This window comes from Heterocephalus glaber, unplaced genomic scaffold, assembly GCF_053883595.1.
Source record: "Heterocephalus glaber isolate CG9 unplaced genomic scaffold, H.glaber_assembly_v1.0 deba00001613, whole genome shotgun sequence".
In the NCBI taxonomy this organism is placed as follows: Eukaryota; Metazoa; Chordata; class Mammalia; order Rodentia; family Bathyergidae; genus Heterocephalus; species Heterocephalus glaber.
Genome location: NW_028258384.1, coordinates 1,923,844 through 1,945,608, shown reverse-complemented (window position 1 = coordinate 1,945,608; position 21,765 = coordinate 1,923,844). Strand labels below are relative to the sequence as shown.

At 37.1% G+C, this 21,765-nt stretch overlaps 1 long non-coding RNA gene across 1 annotated transcript; it reads right to left on the bottom strand.

Annotated features, from left to right (window-relative positions):
* Window positions 1–5,554: 5,554 nt before the first annotated feature.
* On the bottom strand, window positions 5,555–21,093 carry LOC147822450 (uncharacterized). Its single transcript, XR_015445576.1, has 2 exons — window positions 20,559–21,093; window positions 5,555–14,967 (listed from the first exon to the last, which is right to left on the bottom strand). It is a non-coding gene; the product is annotated as an uncharacterized LOC147822450 (long non-coding RNA).
* Between the last annotated feature and the right edge of the window lie 672 nt (window positions 21,094–21,765).

Here is a 21,765-nt window from a genome sequence, read left to right as displayed (position 1 = left end):
GAATTCAGAAGATCATCAAGAAGATCATACACCCTGATCAAGTGGGATTCATCCCAGGGATGCAGGGATGGTTCAATATATGCAAACCAATCAATATAATACACTATATCAATAGAGCCAAGGACAACAACCGTATGATTATCTCCATAGATGCAGAAAAAGCCTTTGACAAAATCCAACATGCATTTATCATAAAAACCCTACAAAAAATTGGAATAGATGATCTCTACCTCAAACTGATAGAAGCCATCTATGAAAAAGCAACAGCCAATATCATACTAAATGGTCAAAAACTGAAATCCTTCACACTAAAATCAGGAACAAGACAAGGATGTCCACTATCACCACTCTTGTTCAATACAGTTCTGGAAACATTAGCCATGGCAATTAGACAAGAGAAAGAAATAAAAGGAATAAAGATAGGAAATGAAGTCAAATTGTCATTATATTCAGATGACATGATACTCTATATAGAAGACCCCAAGAACTCCACCAAAAGTCTTCTAGACTTAATAACCACATTCAGTCAAGTAGCTGGTTACAAGGTCAACACACAAAAATCAATAGCTTTCCTCTACACCAATGACAGGCTCACTGAGAGAGAAATAGTGCAAATAATTCCTTTCACAATAGCATCCAAAAAACTGAAATACCTAGGAATCATCCTAATGAAAGAAATCAAAGACCTCTTCTCTGAAAACTATGGCACTCTGAAAAGAGAGATTGAAGATGATATCAGAAAATGGACAGACATCCCCTGCTCCTGGGTAGGAAGGATTCATATAGTGAAAATGGCCATACTTCTAAAACTGCTATATAGATTTAATGCAATTCCAATTGAGATCCCAGCACCACACTTCATGGACCTTGAGAAAACAATCCAAAAATTCATTTGGAGCAAGAAGAGACCCAGAATAGCAAAAGCAATTCTAGGTAACAGAGACATGGCAGGGGGTATCACAATCCCCAACCTGCAACTATACTACAAAGCTACTGTGATAAAAACAGCATGGTACTGGCAAAGAAACAGACCTGAGGACCAGTGGAACAGATTAGAAGATGCAGAAACAATGCCAGACACACTCAGCCATCTCATCTTCGACAAAGGGGCCAAACACCCTCACTGGAGGAAAGATAGCCTCTTTAATAAATGGTGCTGGAAAAATTGGGCTTCAACTTGCCAAAGATTAAAACTAGACCTATATCTCTCACCATGCACTAAACTAAAATCTAAATGGATTAAAGACTTAATATTAAAATAGGAACACTGAACCAGCTGGAAGAGAGGTTAGGTAGAACTCTTGAAGACACTGGGGTAGGAAAAGACTTTATGAGCAAAACCTCAGTTGCCCTTGAACTAGCACAAACAATCAACAAGTGGGATCTCTTCTTATTAAAAAGCTTCTGCACAGCAAGAGAAACCACCAGCAGTGTGAAGAGACAACCCACAATGTGGGAAAAAATTTTCACCAGAAGTCCCTCAGACAAAGGTCTAATATCTCAAATCTGTAAAGAACTCAAAAAAATGAGAACCCCCAAATTTAAAGACCCAATCCAAAAATGGGCATCTGAAATGAACAGACATTTCTCAGACAAAGAAGTAGAAATAGCAAATAAATACATGAAAAAATGTTCAACATCACTGATCATTCGAGAGATTCAAATGAAAACAATGCTGAGATTCCACTGCACTCCAGAAAGAATGGCTGCTATCATGAAATCAACCCATAACAAATGCTGGCGGGGCTGTGGGGAAAGAAGAACCCTGCTTCACTGCTGATGGGAGTGTAGACTGGTGCAACCACTGTGGAAATCAGTATGGAGATACCTCAAGGAAATAGGACTGGAAGTCCCATTTGACCCCGCTATTCCACTGCTGGGGATCTTCCCCAAAGAATTAAAAGAATCATACCACAGTGATATATGTGCACCCATGTTCATAGCAGCACAGTTTGTAATAGCTAAAACTTGGAAACAGCCCAAATGCCCATCAACTGGAGACTGGATAAAGAAAATGTGGTTTTTTTATAAAATGGAGTACTACTCAGGCATAAAAAATGAGAAATTAGAGGCATTTATAGCTAAGTGGATGCACATTGAGGTCATACTCTTAAGTGAAATAAATAGGACACACATGTGTAAATACCCAATAGTTTCTCTGGTGTTCTTAGAAACTGAAAGTGTAAATAAGGACTAAATGTATAATAGGTCATGTGAAATAGGAAGAAAAGGGGCAAAGGGGAAGGAAGTGCAAGAGCTAGGGAAAAAGATAGAAGGGAATGGGATTAATAAGATAAAATGGAAAACTAGGAACAAAATCTTTGTAAATAGGGTGGGCTGGAGGGGTTGAAGGGAGGGCTAGGCAAGGGTGAAAAATAAGAACCAAGGGAGACTATGTAAAGGTGCATATTTCCAATGATGAATGTCATTATATTGTATACCTAAAATGTACCAATGATTAGAACGAATAATCGAAAATGTAAAATAGGAAGAAAAGGTCCAAAGGCGTAGCGGTAGTGAGAGGGGCAGGCAAAAGGAAAGAAGGGAAAGGAAAAATGATGAGAAATGGAAAAAATGGAAATAAAGTCTTTGTAAATAGGGAAGGGTGAAGGGCATGAAGGGAGGGCTAGGAATGGGGAAAAAATAAGAACCAGGATGCATTATGTAAAGGTACAATTCCCAATGAGAAATGTAATTGTTTTGTATACCTACAATGTACCAATAAAAGAATTTAATACAAAAAAAAAAGAAATGAATTCCTATATGAATGACAATGAAAATACCAAAAGCAGTCTACAAAAAATATTTACTTCAATTATCACACCTAAATAATTAGAAAATAAGATATCAATAAAATAAAATATCAAATATGTAATGAGTGCTTAGAATACACATCAGCATTTTTACATCAGCTGTGTACTTGGGTTCAAAATCTAAAAGATAACATCAGAAATAAAAACCTACATGAACTACAATGAAAATACCAATAGAACTCTACAATGAAAATCATCCTTGCTTCAATTGTCATACCCAAGGCAGTCTTCACACATGACAACTACAAGTTCCATGCACACATCTCACTTACACTGACAGCACATGTTCTTACCTTTCCTATGTGGCAGGCCGTTCTTGTCGCCTCCCTTCTTTTCATGTTTTGTCAGGAGCTTCCTACTATATTGTATAATGTGTACTTAGCAGGAAAATAAGATATCAGTAAAATAGAATATCAAATGTTTAATGAGTTCTTAGAATAAACATCAACACTTTCACATCAGCTGTTTACTTGCTTTCAAAACCTAAAAGATAACATCAGAAATAAAAACCTATTGAACTACAAGGACAATACCCATAGAACGCTACAACAAAAATAAACTTTGTTTCAATTTTCACACCCAATGCAGTCTTCATACACGAAATTGCATGCTCCCTTCAAAGTACTGCTTACATTGATAGCACATATGTTTTGTTTTCTCATAGGGCACAGTTGACATCTTCTTGATTTTCCTGTTGTCTTAGTAGGTCATTGAGATGCTATGCCTGCCTGTTCAACTGTCAGCTCACCAGTGTGCTCCACAATTTTTTTGTGTAGTTCCTCAGGCAGAAACATTTTGTTTTCCTCTGCTGTAAATGATCTTTTATGAGTTCCAGTCACAATCCTCTAAGAAAATTTCTCCATTGTATTTTGCATTTGTTATTTTCTTTGTGAACTATCAAACTATTTATGCCACACATGTTTAGGATTGAGTAAAACACAAACATTGGCCAACACTTTGTGTTTCAAGTGACATCATAATTGTTGCATAACTCATCAAGGACATCTATTCCACCTTTGGTTTTGTTATACAAAGTTTTCATCTTGTGCTTGCATTTTGTTGAAATTTCCCAATCAACATTTCCATCATGATGCAATGTTGACATCAGCAGTACCAGTTGGTTTTTCTTTGCTGTATATGAGGCCAATGTAAATCTTTCTGAAATCCAAAAATTGTACTATACAATTCTCTGTTTTGAAATTGCAACATTTCATTTTGGAATTTCTACTTTGTTCCTGCATACAGTTCCTATACTGGTCAACTTGTGCTCTGTTAGCAAATGTAACATCAATTGGAAACTGATATACGAATTGTTGAATGTCACATTTTGAACAGTTTGGGAGATGGGGGCAACAAGTCTGTTCACAGCATCATTTGGTTTATTACTATATGAATAAGGACCTGGTGGCTGAGTTCCAGGATAAATTTCTAAATTGAAAGCATAATAAGTCTTTGCATCTACAAGGGCATAAATTTTTATGGCATATTTTGAAGGGGTTTTCTTTTTAGCATGTACTGCCTGAAGTTATAGCGGCCATGAAATGCTGCAAGATGTTCATCAATAGTCATGTATTTAGATGGTGTGTAAATTGCTTGGGAATTACTCACAAATCTGTCAAACAATGATCAGATAGCAGCCAGATTATCAGTTCTTTTTCTTTCTTGATGGGTGGTTTTGTCGTCAAACCTCAGGCAATTTTGAAGGAAAACAAATCTTCTCAGTGTCTTTGTTATTCTACAAACCTCAAGCCCACACTCATTGCTTTTCCATAAATCCTTTACATTCCTGTGATTTCCATAAGAAAGCCCTGCTAAACACAGAAGACCTATGAATGCTTTCAGTTCAGCTAGTGAGGTGTCATAATAAATATATTTCTGAGTATGGCTACTGGTGCACACAAAATGCTTTACTTGTATTTCAGCCTTTGTGTATTTCACATCTTATTGCATTTTGTCTGTAACAATTTTCAACATTTATTGGCAGTGCTGGCATTCTGCCTAATGAGTTTCATCCCTACCAAGGTCCTCACTGTAATTTCAGACCTAGTTCTAACATTGGATCATTGCAGTTGATTATGTCACCATTTTACAACATTTCAACTAGTCAAATATGCACTCACGTTGCTGTTTTCTTCATCATCTTAATCAAGGAGATCTGCATTCCCTGTGTCTGTATCAGTTGATTCTTGCTCCACTTACCTGTCACAGGAACTTTGGCTTACATGGCCAATATCAAAGTCGCCATCATCATCATAATAATAAACTCACACCATTCTTCTGTTATGAAAACATGTATTTTACCAAAGTAGATCACCTTCATCATCCATGCATGAGTAATCTGATGATTTACTTTTGACTTCCTCCAAAACTTGTAAATCTGTTTTTCATGTGCCACTGTGCTGAATTGGGCTGCTTCTACCAGAAAAGTCAAAAGGAAACTTCTAAAACACAAATCCTAGGCTGGGGATTTAGCTCAGAGACACAGCGCCTGCCTCGCAAGCGCGAGGTCCTGAGTTCGATCCCCAGTACCAAAAACTAAATAAATAAATAAATAACAAACCCTAGAGTGGTGTGAGTGTATTAAACCCTTTGTGACACTTAGGTAAATATACTCAAAACCTGTTAGATGGAGCATCATTGTGGGTACAAATCCCAGTTTGACACTGTTGCACAGGTGCACACATTTTGTCCTTCATCATACCAAGTGGGCACTGTCAGGTAAAAGTGCCGAAGACCAAGACCAGACCAGGCCACAACAAGCCTTTATTAGGGGAATAGATCTGCCGGGCTGTCTCTGAACAAAGGAGAGACAAAAGCAATATGGCTGGGGCAGGGAGAGTCTTTTATAGAGACTGGGGTGGGGCTTGTAGGGGCTGAGGTGGGGTTGAGTGAGGTAGTGATCAGGGAGTGGAGGAGCCGGTGACGTCACTAGGTGGTAGGGGGTGAGCGAGTATTAGGTTACTCTCTAGGTGGGACCAGGGGCATGCTGGGAGGAAGGGTTTATTCTTTGGTGGGAGCAACCATCTTGGCATGACATCACCCAGGGGAGGGGCAAGGCACCATAGGAAGAGGGCAGCTACTATACATAATAGCTGCTGAGGTAGTGGAAGACCTATCAGGCACACACAAAGATTGTTTCCTGTATGCCTCAGGGAAAGGTATTGAGATGCCCAGCCAGCTACTAATATGCTAATGTAAAAATTTATAGTAGCAAAGTAAGTGATGGGTTTTTGAAACCCAGTGTTATGCTCTGTGGAATGGGAAAAGGGCCTGAAATATTTCTTCTTTCCAAAATACCCTTTGTATTATACCCCCTCTCATCCAGGTAAGTGTTCACCCTGAGGGAATATTATGGATTTGAGTACCAGATTTGACCCTCCTGATGAAATTGGGACTTATTCAGCAATGGCCAGGGGAAGAGGCCTATCAGCCAGAGCACCAGATATATCTTCAACTATCTGCCCTACTTCACCCTTCAGCATCCATCTTCATGATTTTAATTTTTCTCCCTTGTTCTTTTCTACTCCATCCTCATCCCCAGAGCCCTCAAGTACACCTCATCCTTTCCTTTACAATAAACTTGTTTGTAAGTAGAAAAAGTTCTGGATGGAGACAAAAAAATCCAAGGTTCAAGACTAGGCTTTTCTATTTACTAGCTGAGTAACTTAGAGCAAAAAATTTTGTTTCTCTGAACCCCAACTCTCCCTCTGAAAAATGAGCATGATAATTGTTTACTCACCTTCAGAAAATCTCTATGTAGATTAAAATAGATACTGAATATAAAGTTGTTTTTTGTGAAGAGACAATCACAGTACACACGTGAAAGGTTGAGTGAATTTCCCCTCTTTAGGGACTGGTATTCTGAAAGAGTATCACTTAAAAGAAACAATCACACTAATAGAGTATTTTTAACACTAGGAAAGGATAAGATAAAAGGCAAGTCTTGGACCACTTTGTCAAATAATCTTTCTTATTCACTTGAGAAACAATCATTAAACATCTACTTTGTGTTAGGCACTTTTCTAGTTACTAGGGGTAAAAATCCCTGCCCCCATGGAGCTGACATTCTAGGAGCATGACAAAGACCAACCATTTGTAGTGGTCTGGTGAAGTTCCAAAATAACATACAAGATATATTCATATCCCATTTTAGTCAACAAACAGTGCTTACTATGTGCTTGTCACTCTGTAAGTATGAGGATAATTGAAAGACATGTACAGAATTAGAGTTTCAGTTTTTTGAAGTGCTTCCAGCTTCTTAAGAGAGACAATTACAAAGATAAGCACCATGACACAAAGCTGGAGTAGTTATAACAAATAGTCTAACCCAATAATAAGTGAAAGTATATGCCCAGTAAGTGAAATATATCATTGAAAGTGAAATATAATTGAAATATAAATATAAATTAAAAATGTAAGTGAAATATAATTGACTGTAAAGTGCTATGAGAGCTTTTTTAAGGTGCCAAGGTTTTACATTTCTTAAAAGTAAGAAAAGAGGGGCTGGGGATTTAGCTCAGTGGTTCTGCCCCCAGCTTTGCAAGCGCAAGGTCCAGAGTTTGATCCCTGGTACAAAAAACAAAAAGTAAGAAAAGAAATATGCTCTGTAGAGTTTAAAATAATTAAACTTTGGGAAAGAACGACACTGCAGAATGAAAGCAGATCACTGAGAAAGAGAGAGCACAGTGGCATGAGAATAAATGACTGGCATCTTTTTCCTACTTCTTAGGATGACATCAGATCTGGGCTGTCCTATCAAAAACCTGCTTGAGTTCTCACTAGAAGAATTGAAGATACACTTTCTGATTGTTTCCAGGTTCAGGGCTTGAACATGTCTTCTGGAATCCATGATTGACAGGCCATGCCTACTTGCCCAGCTAGTTACCATGATTTATGCTCCTGTCTCAAGTATTATTTTTTGGCCTCTTTTTCTATTGGTACATTTTAGATATACATAATGATAACATTCATCATAGGAAACTTGTAACTGTACATGATATATCTTGATTTTTCTTTTTTCCCATTTCCCTCCCCTCCCTTCAATACATCTTCCCCTCCTTATTTACAAAAGGTTTGTTTCCACTTTTTCTTCTCTTTTTCTCCCTTGTTCCCTCCTTACTCCCCCAACCGCATTCCACTTCCATTTGAACATTTTCTTACCATTTCACAATATCTGTTATACATTTTTGTCCTTATTTACACTTCTGATTTCTCACACCAGAGAAACAACAATGTATTTAAACATGTGTGTCCAATTTATTTCACTTAAGAGTATGGTCTCAAAGTCCATCCATTTACCTAGATAGGTCTCGAGTTTATCCTTTTTTATGACAGTAGCATCCATTGTATTTTTAAAAAACACATCTTCTTTATCCATTCATCAGTTGATACACATTTGAGTTGTTTACAAGATTTAGCTATTACAAATTGTGCCACTATTAACATGGATGTGAATATATCACTGTGGTATGATGTTTTTAAATCTTTCAGGAAGATATGAAGAAGGGGAATAGCTGGGCCAAATAGAAACTCTAGTTTTAGTTTTTTGAGGAATCTCCACACTGATTTCCACAGTAGTTGCACCAACATACATGCCCACCAACAGTGAAGTGTTCCTTTTCCCCACACAGGCCCACCAGCGTTTGTTATTGGTTGATTTCTTGATAATAGCCATTCCTTCTGGAGATAAAATCTCAGCATTGTTTCAATTTTTGTCTCTCAAATAACCAGTGGTGTTGAACATTTTTTCATAAATTAATATGCCATTTGTACTTCTTCCTCTGAGAAGTGTGTATTCATTTCAGCCTATTTTTGGATTGGGCCTTTAAATTTGGGGTATGATTTTTTTCAGTTCTTTATATATTGTAGATGTTAGGCCTTTGTCTGAAGAACTGTTGGCAAAAATTTTTCCCACTCTGTGGGTTCTTTCTTCACTCTGTTGGTGATTTCTTTTGCTGTGCAAAAGCTTTCTAATAAAATGAGATATCACTTCTTGATTCTTTGTAATATGTCCCATGCAATAGGGGTATTGTTAAAAAATCTTTACCTACACCAATGTCTTCAAGAGTTCTACCTATTCTCTCTTCCAGCAGATCTAGTGTTTCTGTTTTAATATTTAGATCTTTGATCCATTTTTATTTTATTTCAGTGGACAGTGAGAAACATGGGCCTAGTTTTAGTCTTTGACATGTGGAAAGCCAGTTTTTCCAGCAAAACTTATTAAATAGGTTATCTTTATTTCGGTGGATGTGTTTGCACCCTTTGTCAAAGATAAGGTGGCTGAATGTGTTTGGAATTGTTTCTCCATCTTCTAATCTGTTCCATTGATCCTCAGGTCTGTTTTTTTGCCAGAACCATGCTGGATTTGGGGGGGGAGGGTACTGGGGATCGAACTCGGGACCTTGCGCTTGCAAGGCAGGCCCTGTAACCACTGAACTAAATCCCCAGCCCAGCCATGCTGTTTTTAACACAGTAGCTTTGTAGAATAATTTCAAGTTAGGGATTATGATGCCCCCTGCCTTGCCTTTGTTGCCCAGAATTGCTTTTGCTATTCTAGGTCTCTTCTGGTTCCAAATGAATTTTATTAATGTTTTCTCTAATTTTGTGAGGTATCCCATTGCTATTTGGATTGGGATTTTGGGAGTATGGCCATTTTCACTGCATTGGTTTTTCCTACCCAAGAACAAGGGATATATTTCCACTTTCTGATATCATCTTCAATATCCTTTTTTGGAGTACTGTAGTTCTCAGTGTAAGGTCATTTACTTCCTTCATTGGATTAATACCTAGGTATTCCATTTTCTAGATGCTATTGTATGAGGTGTTGTTTCCTTAATTTCTCTTTGAGTGAGTTGATTTATATATAGAAATGCTATTTATTTTTCAGTGTTGACTTTATATGCAGCTATGCTACTGAATTTGGTTATTAAATTTCAAAGTCTTTTGGTGAAGTTTTTGGGATCTTTTATGTAGAACATCATGTCATCCACAAATAATGATAATTTAACTTCTTCCTTTCCTATCCATATTCTTTTCATTTCTTTCTCTTGTCTAATTGCTCTGGCTAATGTTTCCAGAACTATATTAAATAAGAATGGTGACACTGGACATCTTTGTCTTGTTCCTGATTTTAGTGTGAAAGCTTTCATTTTCTGTCTAAATTAGTGTGATGTTGGTTTTTTTGTCATAGATTTTGTCATAGCTTTTATCAGATTTAGATAAAAGATCACTTTCTGTAGGATTTTTATCATGAATGTGTATTGGGCTTTATCAAACATCTTTTTTGCATCTATTGAGATAACTGTATGTTTTTTGTCCTTGGCTTTGTTAGTATGGAGTATTACATTTATTGATTTGCACATCTTGAACCTTTTCTGAGATGAATCCTACTTGGTCATGGTGTATAATTTTCCTGATGATTTGCAGCATTCATTTGTCAGGATCAATTGAGGATTTTTGTGCCTATGTTCATTAGGGAGATTGACCTGTAGTTCTTTTTTTTCATTGGATACTTCTCTGTTTTTTTCTCAGGGTAATATTTGCTTCCAGGACTGCATTTGGGAATACTGCTTCCCTTTCAATTTCATTAAAGAATTTGAGAAGTACAACATTCTGTCTTGTCTAAATTTCTTGTATAATTCTGCAGTGAATCTGTCTAATATCCTAATATTCTTTATAGATAGAACTCTTTTTTTTGGTACCGGGGATCAAACTTGGCTCCTTGTGCTTGTGCAGCAGGTGGCAAAACCACTGAGCTAAATCCCCGGCCCTCCTAATATTCTTTATTGGTATATTTTTAATTACCTCTTCAAGTTCATTGACTGATATTAGTTTATTTAGAGTTTTTATATCTTCTTGATTCAGCTTTGGTAATTTGTATGTATCTAGGAATGTGTTTATTTCTTCTGCATTTTCCATCTTATTAGAATATAGGTTTTCAAAGTAAGTATTGATGATGTTCTGGATTTCTACATGATCTATTATGACTTTACACTTTTCGTTTCTAATTGTATGGATTTGAGTCTTTTCTTTCCTTTTTTGATAAGGTTGGCTAAGTGTTAGTATTTAATCTTTCTTTTTAATTAATTTAATTGGTGCATTTTAGGTATACAATATAATGACATTCATCATTGGAAATTTGCACCTTTACATAATCTCTCTTGGTTCTTATTTTTTCCCCATTCCTCTGCTCTCCCTTCAACCCCTCCATCCCTCCCTATTTACAAGTACTTTGGTTCCATTTTTTCATTTTCTCATATTAATTCCATTCCCTTCTTTCCTTTCCCCTACCCCTCCCACTTCCCCTTTGCCCCTTTGCCCCTTTGGTTCCTATTTCACATTATCTATTTAATCTTTCAAAGAGCCAACTCTTCAATTCATTGATTCTTTTTTTTTTTTCTTAGTCTCAAGTGCATTAATATCGGCTCTGATCTTTATAATTTCCTCCCTCATATGAGCTTTGGGTTTGATTTGCTCTCCTTTTTCTAGATTGATGTTCATCATTAGGTTGTTTATTTGAGCTTGCTCTGTTTTTCTGATATGAGCATTCACTGCTATAAATTTCTCTCATAGGATTGCTTTCATTGTGTCCCATAAGTTCTTCTATGTTGCATTGGCATTATGATTCAATTATAGAAACTGATTTCTTTTTTAATTTTGTCTGTGACCCATTGGTTGTCCAGGAAGGATGTTATTTGATTTCCATGTGTTTGTGCAATCTTTATGTGGCTTCTTTTGCCATTGATTTCCAATTTCAGTGCACTACAGTCTGGGATACATGGGATAGTTTCATTTCCTTTACATGTACTTAAGCATGTTCCATGAGATAGTATATGGTCTATTTTGGAAAACATCCTGTGTGCAGCTGAGAAGAATGTGTATTCTGATGTTGTGGGGTAGAGTATTCTCTAGACATCTACTAAGTCCATTTTGGTTTAGTTCTGATATTTCTTTAATTTTTTATTGGGTTGGTGTATCTATTTGTGACAATGGGTATTTAGCTCCCCTATTACAATTGTATTATTGCTTATTTTACTTTTTATGTCTGTTAATATTTATTTTATATAATTGTGTTTGCTGGTAATTGGTGCATATGTTTATGATTATTATCACTTCCTTTTAGATTATTCCCTTTAGAAGGATGTAGTGAACTTCTTTGTCTCTTTTGATCAGTCTTGGCTTGAAATTCACTTTTCTTCAAATAGAATAGCTACCCTGGCTTTTATTTGGGGAGGGTTCCTGTCACTGGAATATTGTTTTTAATCCTTTGACTTTCAGTCTATGAATTTCTTTTTGAGTTACATATGTTTCTTGTGTGCAGTATATTGTTGGATCCTGTTTCTTGATCCATTCTGCCAGCCTGGTTTTTTTTTTTTTGATTGGTGAATTGAGACCATCTACATTGATGACTATAAGTTATATGCTTTGGCTTATCCTTGTTATATTATTATTATGTTTTTGGTTCCCTGTCTTTCCCCCTCCATTTAATTGCTTGCCCTGTCTAGTGGCTTCTTTGTATTAGTGTTCTAGAAATTGTGGTTTTCATTTTCTCTTTCTTAAGTGCCCTTCAGAACACTTTTTAGAGATAGTTTATTGGTCATGAATTTCGTTAGTTGTTCTTTGTCATATATGTATATTATTTCTCCACCGATTTTGAAAGATAGTCTTGTGAGGTACTCAATCTGGGTAGGAAGTTGTTTTCTTTTAGGGGCTTAAAATACTTAATTCCTAGTTCTCCTTGATTTGATGGTTTGTGTTGAGAAGTCTGCTATCATTCCCATTGGCTTTCCTTTATAAGTGATGTGTTTCTTTTCTTTAACAGCTTTTAATATTCTGTTCTTGTGTTGAATTTCTGGAATCTTGACTATTACATACCTTGGTGTATATTTATTTTGGTCATGGCTAATTGGAATTTTGTATTCCTCACTTATCTGTATATCAAATTCTTCTTCCATGCTTGGGCAGGTTTCTGTCATTACTTCAGTGAACAGGTATTTTATGTCTTTTGTGCTATCTCCCCTTTTTTCATTGACTCTGATCAATCTTATGTTCTTCTTGTGGGCATCATTTAGGATCTCTTGGAATGATTTTTTGTGGCTTCTTGCCATTTTTTAAAAAATCTTTCTTTTCATGATCACTTACCACAATCTTGTCTTCTATACCCAATATTCTGTCCTCACATTGGCTCATTCTGCTGCATATACTTTCAGTGGAATTTTTAATCTTCTGGATATCTGTTTGAATCTGTTGCATGCATTCCATTTCTTTCCTATATTGGGTGTGCATGGTTTCCATCATTTTCCTAAATTCCTCTTTTTTTTAATCTGTGTCTGCACTAGAGGCAATAGCCATGTCTTTCATTATGGTCACCATCTCTGTAGTTATCTAAGAAATTATTTCTGATTGAATTTTTCTAGAGCCTCATTCATCTTCTTTGTTACTTCTACTGACTGTTACCACTCCAGAGAGATCAGGTGGGTGGCTTTCAAGTTGTTCCATCTCATTGCCCCCCAAGTTTGCTCTTGTTGAACTTGAAGTCTGGTGTTACATCTTGCTTTGATGATTTCTCATTTTCTATTTTTTTAATTCCTGGGTTGATGCTTGTAAATTTTTTATGACAGGTAGCTTTATTGCTAGTATTGAGAACCCTTAGGAAATGACTACTTCTCAGAGATATCTTTGAGGTGTAGCTGGCTTTTGGGTTTTGAGTCTGTTACAAGATCCTACCACTTAAATTCACTAAGGATGAGAAATTATTGCCTATTTAACCCGGCCTCTTGTTCTTTGGACTGGCCTATAGTATTGTTTATGAACCTTAATCAATCTTAGCCTTGGCATACCACGAATAAAAACTGATTAGAGCAATTATATCACCTTGGCTAAAGTAGTACAATCAGGAATAACAATAGCATCAAACGCAGTCTAGAAAATGACAAACTGTTATAACTATTGTCTCAGTAACTTTTTTTTTGGTACTAGGGATCAAACTCGGGTCCTTGTGCTTCCAGGGCAGGCAGCAGAACCACTGAGCTAAATCTCCGGCCTGACAAACTGTTATAACTATTAATTTGCCACATTTATCAATGTGCACTATATTTGTGGTTATGTAACAATACCTAAAACAAACCAGAAAATTGTATACAGTAAATATGTCTTCAATATGGTGATTTCACTCTCAGGAGAAAATTTAAAAGGAGTTTAGGAAGAAAACAGAAATATAAGAAGACAGATTAGAAGCAAGGCTGGAGAACAAAAAAAGATTACATGATCTTTGGGAACCTGGTGAAGAAGACAGGAAGGAAAGAGAAAAGGAAGAAATAAAAAGTAGAACAAAACAGAACAACCACAAAAATCTAGAAACAATATTCACACTCATCTCAAGACAAGAACAACAATCAAGAAAAAAGAAAACAAGACAAAAGCAAAAAAGAAAAAGAAAAGACTGTCTACTTCAGGACATCTCTGTTGTTATGGGTAAACAAAAAGGGTATACAGAGGCCAGATCTGGATTGATTAATCCAAGAAAGCCAGCATCTTTAGTTCCACTAAAATTCAGGCTGGTTTCTGGCTGTGAGACTGAAACCTGATTTGTTTAGCCTGTAATACTCCATGTGCCTCCTGCTGGCTTGAACTCGGCTCCTTGAACTCTGCCAACTTGAACTTAATTCTGCCTCACCCTGACACTGGGATCTGCTAGATGTAGCCAGCCCATGGTTGCTCTGAATTCCAAGCTCAATTGGCCCTTCTGGAAGAAGGCTACCTGCCAATCACCCTCTCCTGGGGGACATCTGAACCCAAATAACTCTCCATCCACTGAAATCTGCTATGTCCACAGTTCCATTCCACTAGTTCATTTCTCCATGGAGGCCTCTGGGGTTGCCAGTAGTCACCATGCATCTGCAGGTTTGAGCTGCCCCTCCCACACACTGAGTCAGGGCTCAAGGAAAAAGTGCCACTTGCTACCTTCTTCTTCTGTGTTGAAGTCTCTTCACTGTTCCTGTGGTCTTCAGTTCTTGCTTCAGATCCTTGCTGGTGCATGGGGACCCACTTTCCTCCTTCTCTTCTTCATGTTACTATATTCCAGCATTTGAACACCAAATCTTGGAGAGGCTGTTTTTCTGCTGTTCAGCACTCTGCCATCTTCCCAAAAGTCCTCCTATGAGAGTTTTGAGGAAATATTTATATGGTCTAATGAGAGAATATATGAAATAATCACTTTAGAAAACTGGCATCATCTACTAAAACACAAAAATATGCATGCCTTACAATCCATTACTTCTACTTCAAGATATACATATGTACAACAGAAAACATGTGCATAGCAGCACCATTCATTATAGTCAAATGCTGGAAACAATCCAAATGTCCCTTTCATATTCACTCAATGAAATAATATGCAACAACAAACACATATGAACTATTGCTACACATAACATGAATGACTTGCATAAACATAATATTGAAAATCTTAGACAAAAAAAGTGTCCACAATTTCTGATTATGTTTATTTAAAGTATAAAAACTGGAAAAACTAATCTATGCTAACACATCAGGACGGTGGTTATTGCTGCAGTGGAAGGAGAGGGTTAGTTACAGATTGGCCTCTGGGATGTTGGCAGTGCTATGCTTCTTGATATATTTGCTAGAATAGGGGAACTAATTAAGACTGAATGTTCCAGTTGTAAAAACTGAATAAACATATGTATCTACTTTTCCTCATTTCTTTTCCTTTTGGAGACAGTCTCACTATATAGTTCAGGCTTTCCTTGAACTCACTATGTAGCCCAGGCTGGCCTTGAGCTCCAGGCAATCCTCCTGCCTCAGCCTCCTGAGTGCTGGGATTAAAGGCATGTGCCACCACACCTGGCTATAAGTCTACTTTTCTATGTAAAAAGCTAACAATAAAAAATGTCAGAAACCAAAGTAATCTAATGGGGGAAATGGAAGACTTTTCAACAAATGTTATAAGACTATTTGGATATCCATATGAAAAAAATGAACCACCTCTTTCCTTAAACCATAAGCAAAAATTAATTTCAGGTTTTCACAAGCCCAAACATAAAATTGGAAGTCATAAACTTTTAGAGAAAAACCGAAGAATATGACTTGGTGTGTTAGTTACTGTTCTCTTGTTGCTGAGACAAAACAGCCAATACCCAAAGTTAAAGGAGGAGACGTCTATTTGGCTTACAATTCATAGAAGTTTCAGTCCATAATCAGCTGGCTTCAAGGCAGGGTGGCAGTAGGGCAACAGTTCATGGCAGTGGAAGACAGCAAAAGCAACAAGAGACCTTAACAGTGTCTCCCTACCCCTTTTATCCTATTCAGACTACTTTGGGTGGGTAGCACTCATGCCCTTAATCCTAGTGCCCTCAGGCCTAGCATTGCACTGTGAATCAATCACATACTCTAGATTCTGCCAGCTCCAAAATAGCCTATGACCATATAAAGATTTGGGGGTGCATCTAGACACAAACCATAACACTTGAGGATAAGCAAAGATTTCTTAAACAGGTCACAGAAAGCAATAATATCCAAACAAGAAAAAAGACTAAGTAAGATTTCATCAAAATTTAAAATACCATCACAATATATTAAGAAAATGATTATAGAGTTTGAGAGTTCTTTACATATTCTAGATATGAATTTTTCTCAGGCACATAGTTTGTATTTACTGCCTCCAACCCATAAAATTTTATTCATACATCACGTTTTATCTGTATTTTAATATTGAATGTATGTTTTTTAAAAAAAATCAATAAGCAAGGAATATGAAAACATTTTTGCAAAACAAATACCTGACAAAGGACTGGTATCCAGGGTATGTATAATATAATAAAAAATAAATCAATTTAACAACACACAATATTTGAACACATGCTTCACAAACGGTGTATGAATGGCCAATGAAGACATAAAAATCCTCAACATCATTAATCATCAGGGCAGTATGAATAAAAATCACTGAACACACACTCAAAAGACTAAAGTAAATATATAGATTTTACACAGTGAAACATATACCTTACCCTATGGCCTGAGAGTTTCAGTTTTAGATATCTACTGAAAAGAAGTAGAAATGTGTCCATGATAAGACCTGCATATACATGTTCTTAGCAACTGTATTCATAATACGCCCAAGCTAGAAACAACCCAAATGTCCATCACTGGTAAATAAATAAATAAGTAAAATTAAATTCTCAGCATAACACAGGTGAATCTTAAAAATGTGCTGTGAAAGGGCCGGGGATTTAGCTCAGTGGTTCCGCCACCTGCGCAAGCGCAAGGACAGGAGTTCGATCCCCAGTACCACAAAAAAAAAAAAAAAAATGCTGTGAAAGATGCCAAATTCAAAAAGCTACACGCAATGTGATTCCATTTATATGAAGCTCTAGAATAGATACAAGCAATCCATGGTGGTTTTCACTGGAGTATGAGATAGGGGAGAGTTTGACTGAGAAGGAGCATGAAGAAAATGTTTGGAAATTGTCCATATATAATCTTGCATTTTTTTTCTTTTCTTTTCTTTTCTTTTTTTTTTTTTTTTTTTTTGTACCAGGGATCAAACTCGGGACCTTGCATTTGTGAGGCAGGTAGCAGCACCACTGAGCTAAATCCTCGGCCCTAATCTTTTATTTCTTAATAGGGAGTTGGGTTGCATGTGTCAAACTCAGCAAATATTCCCTTAAATTTTTTTTGTATTACATTGTATGTAAGTTTTACCTCGAAAGAAGAAACTGTAAAAATTACTCTTGTTAATATACATGGGGAAGGATATGAAGTGATGCCTCCAATTTACTGGAATGTATTGTAATACTGTATTGTATTAATTGCAATGTATAAAAACAAGATAGTTAATGTATCACTAGAGAGCTGGATAGGTAATCTGTAATAAAGAAAATATAGGAAAACGTTAATGGTAGAATCCAGTGGTAGTCACTGATTGTTCACTGTAAAAGTCTTTCAATTTCTTGGGGAGGAGAAACTGAGGAAAAGAAGACAAAGATATTTGAGACAGTGTTCTGGGAAAGAGTTCTATGAGGCTCTGGGCTTAAATCCTGTTATGAGAGGTATCCCAGGAACCAACTAGGAAGTTTAACAAGGCCTGAATAATGAAAAGTCCAGGATGGCATGTTCAGGAATTTGGACTTTATCTTTTAGGCAGCTAGGAATGACCTCAGATTGTTAACCCATGGAATGACATACTAGGAGGTGGTAATGGTATGGAACAATGTCTATGGCTAGGAGCTAAGAGACTAGCCTTTTGGTTCCATTCATAGTATGACATTGGGGAAAGTGGATTAACATCTCCAGGTCTCAGAACTTTACAACAAAATATGCTCCTCTTCCTTTGTCACCTCCCCCATGCTAAAGAAGGAACTGTGAGGCCGGGGATTTAGCTCAGTGGTTCCACTGCCTGCCCCTCAAGCGCGAGGACCTGAGTTTGATCCCTGGTACCAAAAAAAAAAAAAGAAGGAACTGTGTAAATATGCACAGAAGAAGAAAAATCAACTGACTCCTCTTTGTCTTTTCCCTCCACACAACTCCCTTGCCCCTGCTCCTTGCCCCTGCTCCATTTGAATGAGTTTTTTCTGCCCTTTAACTGGCTTTCTTCATCCGCAGGTCAACAAGTTAGACTTGAAACTTGGTCCCTAGGCATACTAGTCATGCTCCTCCAACTCAACTGCTGATACCTGATTTGGCCCTAATGCTCACCATTGTTTCATCCTTCTTTTTCTCTTTCGTTCTCTAGAATCTTCCTGTACAAGTACCTTGAGGTTCCTAAGGTCCTCCATCTTTGGGTATCTTAGAATCATGAGAAATCACCCTCCTCACAAAGATGGACTGGGCAATATCTGAGAAGGCAGGCACAGAAAGTCTACTCTCACCCTTTCCTCTGCTACCCTCAACTCCATCCAGCTCTACTTCCAGGTGTCCCTCACCTTGCTCTCATGACCTCTTCAGCAGTTAGTATCTCTACCACTGACCTGGTGCTGGGAAAATTATCTTTCTGGATGTGTGTGACTGATCCTGTTATATAGACTGTGAATTGTTTTTTAACTTTTTTGTGTGATGCTGGGGATTAAGTTTAGGGCCTCCTACGTGCAAGGCAAGGGCTCTACCACTGAGCCACACCCCAGTCCCTAGATTGTGAATTCTTAGAGGGTCAAATGAGAGAAGGGGGGAGACAAAATGATATTGTAAGGCCAGAGCACTTCCTAAATTGAACAAAACAAACCAAAATTAAAAACCTACAAAAAGTAATACCCCCAAGTCTTTACTGAAAAAAAATCTTAGGTGGTGAGGAGTTCCCAGATATCATCATTTCTCTGACACTTAATCTTCCCCACAAAGTTTCTCACTGGTTCTTCTCCTTTAGTAGACTGATCCCGGCATGGGCACAAAACCTTAAGCTCCATAACATAGCAGAGACTAAGGTGCAACATTCAATAAAACATTAGTAAAGAGGAGGAGTTAACAAAAAGAACATAAATGGCATGACACCACAGAGCCAGATAATCTGGCTTCAAATGTATGGCCTGCTCTTTGAGGCTAGACAGTCCTGGTATATAATATTTGCTTAATAAATTCACTCACTTGTTAAGTGAGTGAATATCTATCCTCAATGGAGATCAGATGTTTCCTGCCCTAAAGGAGCTTAAATTCTAGTGAGAAAACATGTTAAATAGGTAATTTAATATAATTGCATGACTGCTGTGATAGAAAATTGTATTAGTGAAAATCACAGACTCTGGAGCCAGATTACCATAGTGTAAATCATTAAATAAAAATATTTTATTTAATCTTTCTCTTAGTCAAATTTCCTCATTTGTAAAATGATAGCTTTACCATATATATATATTTGTCATATGCTATCACCTCCTACAATGATTTGAGGTCATTTAAGGGAAAATCTAGGATGACTGAGATGTCACTCTAAGTAAGTCCTTTTCCCTCTTTAGGCTTCAGTTTTCTCATTTGTCAAATGAAGATTGGACTTCATGGGAAGTTCCTTTCAGCTCAGATACTCTATGTCCTAGACTATGGAATTAAAACAATGCCAAAGAATACAGGAGTCCCCCTCCTCTGATTATTTCAAGAAAAGTAATCTTCAAGTTATGTTGGGCTAACATTTATTGAATGTGAACTATATGCCAAAATTTATTGAGTACCTACTCCAGCTGAGGTACTATGCTAGGTACTTTCCACATTTTTATTTCTAATCCTCACAACAAGGATGAAAATGGGCCTCATCCCTGTTGTTTATGGGTAAAAAATGAAAATTTAAAAGGCTGGGGAATGTAACTCAGTTTGAAGGCCTGGGGTTCAATCTCCAGTACTGCAGAAAGAAAAAGGTCAATAATTTTACACAACTCTCTAAGTGATTCTGATATGCAACTAGATTAAGGAACCACTGCTCTGCTTCACCCTGTCATGTGAGTAATCAGCAGCATAAGTAATAATTCCATTATGGATTCATTTCTGTTAGGCATAGGATGAAAGCAAATTCTTCCACTTGCAGTATGCACTGGAGATCTTCACTGGGGTTTTCCAAAGTTTACAGATAAATAAGTAAAATAAGGGCTATATAACCCACATGTCACTTACTTGTGGAGAACATGATGATGAGTCTGTACATAATAGGTACTCTTTAAGGATCTGTTGCTGTTGACGATGTTTGCTGACCAATTCTGGTTTAGATATTTGTAGGGAAAACTCCATGCATTTTATGCCTGCTGTCCTTACCTCTTTGTAAGCCATCCTCTTCACTGTCATCACAGGTTTCTCTCTAAGGTGAAGTTACTCTCCTTTTCAAAAGTCTTCAGTAAGCAGCCCAAGTGCCCATCAACTGGAAACTGGATAAAGAAAATGTGGTTTTTAAATAAAATGGAGTACTACTCAGCCATAAAGAATGAAAAACTAGAGTCATTTATAGCTAAATGGATGCATATCGAGGCCATACTCTTAAGTGAAATAAATAGGACACACATATGTAAATGCCAAATAGTTTCTCTAGTGTGAAAAATTGATAGTGTAAACAACGGCTAAAATGATTAAAATGAATAATTGATAATTTGAAATAGGAAAAAAGGTCCAAAGACAAAGGAGTGAAGGGAGGGGAAGTGGAAAGGAAAAGAGGGAAAGGAAAAACTATGAGAAAAGAAAAAAAATGGAAATGAAATCTATGTAAATAGGGAAGGGTGGAGGGGGTGAAGGGTGCACAGGTATTGGGGAAAAAAATAAGAACCAAGATACATCATGTACAGGTACAAACACCCAATGATAAATGTAAACGAATTGTATACCTAAAATGTACCAATAAAAGAACTAAAAAAAAAAAGTCTTCAGTGGCAATCTTGTGTTAGTTTTCTGTCATTGTGACACAATACCTGAGATACTCAAGTTATAAGGAGAAAAGGTTTATTTTGGCTCACAATTTCAGTCGTGGTTGCTTGACCCTATTGCCTTTAGGGCTGTGGTCGCACAGTCCATCATGACAGGAGAGTGTGCAGAGGAGCTGTCACCTCATGGAAATCAGGAAACAGAGAGAGACAGGAAAGGGTCAGGGTCTCAATATCTCTATTCAAGGGCATGCCCCTAGTAACCTATCTCCAGTAGGCCCCACTTCTCAGAGATTCCACCACTTCCCAGTAGCCCTATAGGCTGAGGACCAAGTGTCTACATGGGCCTTTGGGAACACTTAATCAAACTCTAGCACTTGTATACACAAAATAAAGCCTGTACCTCTCAGCATGGCATTTAGTAACTCTACAAGGTAAGCATTAACTATTTTGCAGATAAAGAAACTGAGACTCAGAAAGGAAAAGCAAATTGCTTAAGATCACACACATAGGCACACAATGGTAGAACCACAATTAGAACCTAGGTCTCCTGATGCCAGTACTGCAGCCACTATACAGCACCTGTACTTTCTAAAAAGGGTAGAAATGGT